This window comes from Loxodonta africana, chromosome 15 (genome assembly GCF_030014295.1).
Source record: "Loxodonta africana isolate mLoxAfr1 chromosome 15, mLoxAfr1.hap2, whole genome shotgun sequence".
NCBI classification, from domain to species: domain Eukaryota; kingdom Metazoa; phylum Chordata; class Mammalia; order Proboscidea; family Elephantidae; genus Loxodonta; species Loxodonta africana.
This window is the reverse complement of record NC_087356.1, coordinates 70830092-70836614: the sequence shown is the minus strand read 5'-3', so window position 1 is coordinate 70836614 and position 6523 is coordinate 70830092. Positions and strand designations below refer to the sequence as shown.

The 6523-nt window shown below is 36.9% G+C and overlaps 1 pseudogene; it reads right to left on the bottom strand.

Annotated features, from left to right (window-relative positions):
* Positions 1–2117: 2117 nt before the first annotated feature.
* LOC100656900 (putative olfactory receptor 8G3) lies at positions 2118–3377 on the bottom strand (annotated as a pseudogene).
* Positions 3378–6523: the final 3146 nt, after the last annotated feature.

The window sequence follows — 6523 nt, the reverse complement described above, 5'->3', positions numbered from 1 at the left end:
CTTTTACCTTTAACTCTCTTCTAATCAGTCGTAAGTTTCAAAGCTTTTCAAAAATGCCTTGAAAGGCTCCTTTCTCTCTAGTTCCACTACCACTCATATGTAATATCTTTCTTGGAATAATAAAATGGCTACTGACTTGTTTTTGTTGTTAGATGCCACTGAGTTGTTTCTGAGTCATAGCGGCACTACGCACAACAGAATGAAACACTGCCCTGTCCTGCACCATCCTCACAATTGTTGCTGTGCTTGAGCCCATTGTTGCAGCCGCTGTGTCAGTCAATCTTGTTGAGGGTCTTCCTCCTTTGCTGACCCTCTATTTTACCAAGCATGATGTCCTTCTCCAGGGACTGATCCCTCCTGATAACATGTTCAAAGTATATGAGACATAGTCTCCTCATCCCTGTTTCCAAGGAGCATTCTGGTTGCACTGCTTCCAAGACAGATTTGTTCTGCTGACTAGACTCCTTGAATTTAGTTTCATTGTCTTTCCATTCATCTTCCGCAACAGCTTAAGTATGATATTGCTAACATGAAAAACTAATTGTGGCAATTCTCCACTTAAAAAACTTTGAGTGGCTGCTACTCACCTACAAAATAAAGACTGAATTATTATAGTGATATTCATGTACTGTCTTCTGCCTACTCTGCTACCCTTGCCTCCTGCCAGGTTGCCTTGATTTCAATGTGTAGCTTGATTGTATTACCCTAAATATGACATGCATTTATTGATCTCCACAGGCTTTTCCCTTCATCTTTTATGAGTTCATTGCCTTTCACTTAGTTTATATTTTCTGTATGAGAACAAGGCCCAGTTCTTCAAGTGCCTACCCAACAGAACTACATTTGCTTGTCCAATGTTAGTCTGTTTGTATGACAGCCTATTGGACAGAGCTCTGGACCAGGAAAGAGGTTTAAGACTGGAGTTTTAATTGCGACCATATCCCTTAAATATACAGCTGGTTGGGATTATGTCAACTAACAAATACAAGGGTTCTTTGAGAATGACTGACTGACCACAATGAACAAATGGATGATGGGACACAAGGATGGTAAGGTACTTTAAAGACATCACATATTTTTGTCCTATAATTGGCTATAAGTGGCTGCAACAATGAGCTCAAACATAAAAATGATTGTAAGGATGGCGACTCGACGGCACCTAACATCAATAACAGGAACAATAATTGGTAAACTATTCATGTTGTTACATCAGATGAATAACACAGAAAAGCATCCAATGAGTGTTGATCTTTTAATAATAAGTAAGATAGTTTGAATTGGGGAAATATATAAAGCAATTGAGTATTTAAATTTTTATGAAAAGTCGCAGTTGCAAGACGTTAAATAACCTGGATCAAGAAAGCAATAAAATGAAGTGAAATAAGAAACGTTTTCAAGGTAAATTTACAAGAAAAGGTGACTGTTTGAAAATTATAGGGCAAAAGAAAATCAACAGCAAGGAAGTGATACAACTTAGCAGGATTTGTGGCTTTTATGAGCAGCTGACTCATAAACAACCACATCATTACCTACCAGTACAAAGGTAAAACAATCTTAGTTGGTCTGCTTTTATACAAATTGTTGATATCATGTATAATAATTGGAGTCTCCATAATGAAGTTCCTTGTTATGCTCCATTTTGCTTTGGTTAGCACAGATCTGAAGGAATTTTATTGTTTTTATTATGTCAAAAAATGTGAAATTTTAATGCAGTGTATTGAGAGGACAACAGCACAGTCATATAGAGAACTAGTGATAATTGGTGTAGAGGATCCTTAGGGAGTCCTTAGACCTCCTACAGTTACCTTGGTCTGAGTAGCACTTGAAGTAAAATCATGAATCTTGGAGTCAGACTACTCATGTTTGTTTCCAGGCTTAATAGCTAATTGTTTGAGACTCAGGATAGGTGTTGCAAATACTCTAAGATTCAATTTCTTCACCTTTGAGAGGGGAATACTACTAGCATTTGCCCTGGGGGAATACCATAAATATTAAATAAAGTGATGCACTTAAGTTGTTTGCTACAGGGTTTGATGATTTGTAATATCTCAGTAATATGCGTTACTCTCATCATACTTTTTTTGGGGAGGGTTGGCTGTACTAATATTAAAAAATAAAACTATAGTTCCTGTAATTCTAAACAGCCTTTGATTTTATTCTCCATATTTCTCTCTGTTACAGTCATTGTAACATAGGCTTTAATGAAGAGGTGGTCTGAAGGGAAGTTTTGGACATGTAGTATAAGCGGGAAAGAGGTGTCAATGAACCCGTGCACTTCAGGAATTAACTGAACAAGTTATATATATCAGCAAACCAAAGACCTGTTTCTGACAGGACATGATAGTATTGATTCTATTCATGAGTATTCTCTACTTTCTAGAATTTTCTTGAGGGCAAATTTGACATCCTTATTCCTCGGACTGTAGATCATGGGGTTCAGCATGGGCAAGACAATAGTATAGGACACAGAAGACACTTTGCCTTGGTCCATGGAGCTGACATTTGATGGCTGCAAGTACATGGATGCTGCAGAACCATAGAAGATTGTAACAGCCAAGATGTGGGAGCTGCATGTACTGAAGGCTTTGGACCTGGCCTCAGTGGAGCAAATATGGAGAATGCTGTTAATGATGAAGATGTAGGAGGCAAGGATGGTTAAGGCAGGAGTCAATATATTAAATGCACTCAGACACAGAACCAATAATTCATTGATATAGATGCTGGAGCAGGTTAGCTCCAGAAGTGGAAAGAGATCACAGAAATAATGGTTAACCACATTGGTCTTGCAGAAAAATAGTTTCAACATAAAGCCTGTATGAATTGTAGACCCAGTTGTCCCCAAAATATACATTCCTGCTGTGACCCAGAAGCAGATGTGATAAGACATGATAACATTATAAAGCAAGGGATTACAGATGGCAACATAGTGGTCATATGCCATCGCAGCCAGCATGTGACACTCTGCAATAGCAAAAACAAGAAAGAAATAGAGCTAAGTCACACGTTCAGGGTAGGAGATAAAGTACTTTTCTGCTACAAAGTTTAACAGCAATTTGGGGGTAATGACAGTGGACTGGCAGAGATCAATGAAGGACAAACTGCTGAGGAAACAGTACATGGGGGTGTGCAGGTGAGAACTGAGTCCAATCAGCATGATCATGCCCAGATTCCCAACTACTGTGACCACATAGATTCTTAGGAAGAGGAAGAAGAGGGGCAGCTGGAGTTCAGGATGTTCTGTTAGCCCAGAGGATGAACTCAATTACTGAGGAATGATTTCTATGGTCCATTACTCTCAGTAGTTTCTAAAAAAGAGAAAATAATTTCGCTGTTTGCGTGTGTGTGTGTGAGTGTATACACATGTGTGTATGTGTGTAGAGGGGAGAAAGATTCTGTGGAGATCCTTATTTTCTCCCTCATCAGAAGAGATTAATACTTCAGAGATCTCTTGAGCCTCTCCTGTGACTCTGGAAAATTCAATGATTAAGATTGACCACAGGAGAAACTATAGATTTCAAGGAACTTATAAATTATTTTATACATTTTTAAGAGAAAAACACAAATTTTTAGATTTTTTTGATCAGTCAGAAGAAATGGTTTCTTCTCAAGATTTTTTTTTTTTTTTTTTGGTCCCACATTCAGTACATATACCTTAATGTCATACATATTAAAAGGCTAATATTTATGTTTTTCAGAATAAGGAAGGCAGTGAACATGTTTTATAATTAATATAGATAGGGTTCATAAATCTGTGAAAATTACTAATACTAGTCTGAGTTATTTTCTTACTAGAGTCCTAACTCAAAATAGCTGAAGGACTGGAAAGCTACAAAGACCTTTTCATCTTGAGACTTTGTGGCTCTTTGCCCCAGCTTCATTCACACAGACTACAATGCAGAGACATACTGCCAGCTGATCTCACACTTATATCTCAACAGCTTCACCAAGAATGAAGCATTGTCTTCTACAGTTTCTAACTGAACGATCCCAAGGGAGTAAATACAATGACCTAGATTTCAGTCATGTATTCCACCACTGTGGCGTGGGGAGCAGTGGCTATGATTGGTCTACTACTTTATTTTGACTTCGTGGCTGAGGTAGCAGAGATCAGAAGACTATGCATATTAGTAAAACATCTGAAGGACTTTGGAAGACAAACATATGTCTCCTATGCTCATCAGTTTTTATAATCATGTATTCTATGTGCGTTTGCTAGAGATGTTAAGAGTTGAGATGTGAATCAGTACAGCATTTGCAACACGCACTTATGGATTTCATTCTAAGTCAATACTAGTCAACAGTGTGATGTAGATCTTTACAAAGACACATATCTTTAGTCTACACTAAAAAAAAAAACAGATTCTAGAAAACAGAAATTGATGGTCTTAACTAAGACTCAAGTAAAAACTCAATTGTTGTGTTTACCTGGGATATAATACATGGAATATAGAGAAACTGGCTGATTTCAAGAAAAATATTTAGAAACCTCTGTTTTGAAGAATAGCTGAAAGAACTGGGGATATATAACTAGCAAAACAAAACAAAACAAAACAAAAATAAAAGTAGCACTTGATAGTTATCTTCAAATGTTCGAAATGTTGCATATTTAAGAGGTGTTGAACTCTTTTTAAAGGAGCCCTGGTGGCACAGTGGTTAAGAGCTCACCTGCTAACCAATAGGTGTGTGCTTCAAATCCACCAGCTGTTCCCTGGAAACCCTATGGGGCAGTTCTACTGTGTCCTATAGGGTTGATACGAATAGGAATTGACTTGATGGCAGTGAGTTTCATTTGATTTTTTTGGTGGCACAGTAGTTAAGAGCTCCACTGCTAACCGAAAGGTTTGTGGTTTGAACCCACGAGCCACTTCATGGGAGAAAGATGTGGCAGTTTGCTCTGCACAGATTACAACCTTGGAAAACCTATGGGCAGTTCTACTCTGTTCTATAGGGTCACTAGCAGTCAGAATCAACTTGACAACAGTGGGTTTTTTGGACTTTTTTTTATGTCTCCAAGAGACTGAGGTAAAACTAACTGCTGGAGACCATGGAGAGACATACTTTGTTTTACAAAAGATAAGAATATTTTAGCACTCAGACATATCCAGAAATGAAATCAGCTGCCTTAATGTGCAGGAGTACTCACAATTAGACCTGTTCAAGCGTAGCCTGAATAACCACTAAGCATATATATTGTTCCAGGACAAAAGCACTGGTTGGAGCATTGAATATATCATTTTCAGTACCTCTTTCAATTCCAGCATTTCATAATTTTATGATTTAATAAGCACTGATATTGTTAGACAGTCTTGTATTCAAATCTCAGCTCAATCACATATTTGCTGTATGACCTTGGGCAAACTACTTTCAGTCTCCAAGCCTTTTAAAAAAAACAGAGATGTTAATATCTTTCTCTTGGTAAAAAAAGTGATGTGAAAATTAAATAAAAGAACACCTGGAAGATGTTTAGTACAGTTATTGGCTGTTGGCAAGAATTCATAAATATTAGTGTGGTTTTAATCACAATCTATTGAGTTTCTCTCTAAAATATCTTTCATTTGCCCAATATTTTCATTTTCATAATGATGGCCATAATTTATTTTCTTAGCATATATTTCCTGTCCATCCTTTATACGTTAATACACATAATAATGCAGAGATTCACAACTACTTTACTGAATATTAAACTCTTAAAAGTCATCAATATTCTCCATGGTCTATAAATACAGTTCAGACCAAATTTCATGTCATTCAGAGATTTGTATCATCTAAGAACAAATTTAAATATTATATGAACTGGAAGAACAAATTACTTTTATTATAAATTTCTTCTTTCATTTCCAGGCAACTATTGCACACTACCTAAAGAATTCAGTGCTGTTCACTTTTCTCCTCCACAGCTCTGGAGGAGAAAATGATCCTAATGACCAAGGTGGGTACTTCTGAATACTAACCTTGCAATACTCTTTGATGTTGAATGAGGCATGACCTAAAAGTCTCCCTTGACATTTATTCTGAGTCATTGGTCTTGATCTCTTATGATGCTGATGCCCAAGGCCATCTAACTCTGTATTTGTTGATTGATATGACAGGAATTATTTATACTGTCAGTATAGATACTAAGGGTCTGATTATAAACAAACTGTCATAATGACCTCCCACAAGGTTCATATCTCACAGGTATCAACTCTTGGGAAAAGAAACAATTAGAGTTTTTACTTTTCCCCATTGGCTTTCAAATATTTAACATTCTCACATAAGTGTAATTTATTGCTCTTGTTTCATCATAGATTTCAAACGAAGATGTAACATATATTGTTAGAACTCCAGTGGGCTTCATGCTAAGCTATTTAATTTTTTTTTTTAAGCTTTCATTGTATGGCTGTTAACCTAAAGGTCAGCAGTTCAAATCGGTCAGGTGCTCCTTGGAAACTCTATGGGACAGTTCTACTCTGTCCTATAGGATCTCTAGGAGTTGGAAGCGACGCAATGGCAATGGGTTTTTGGTTTTTCTTCATTATCAGTA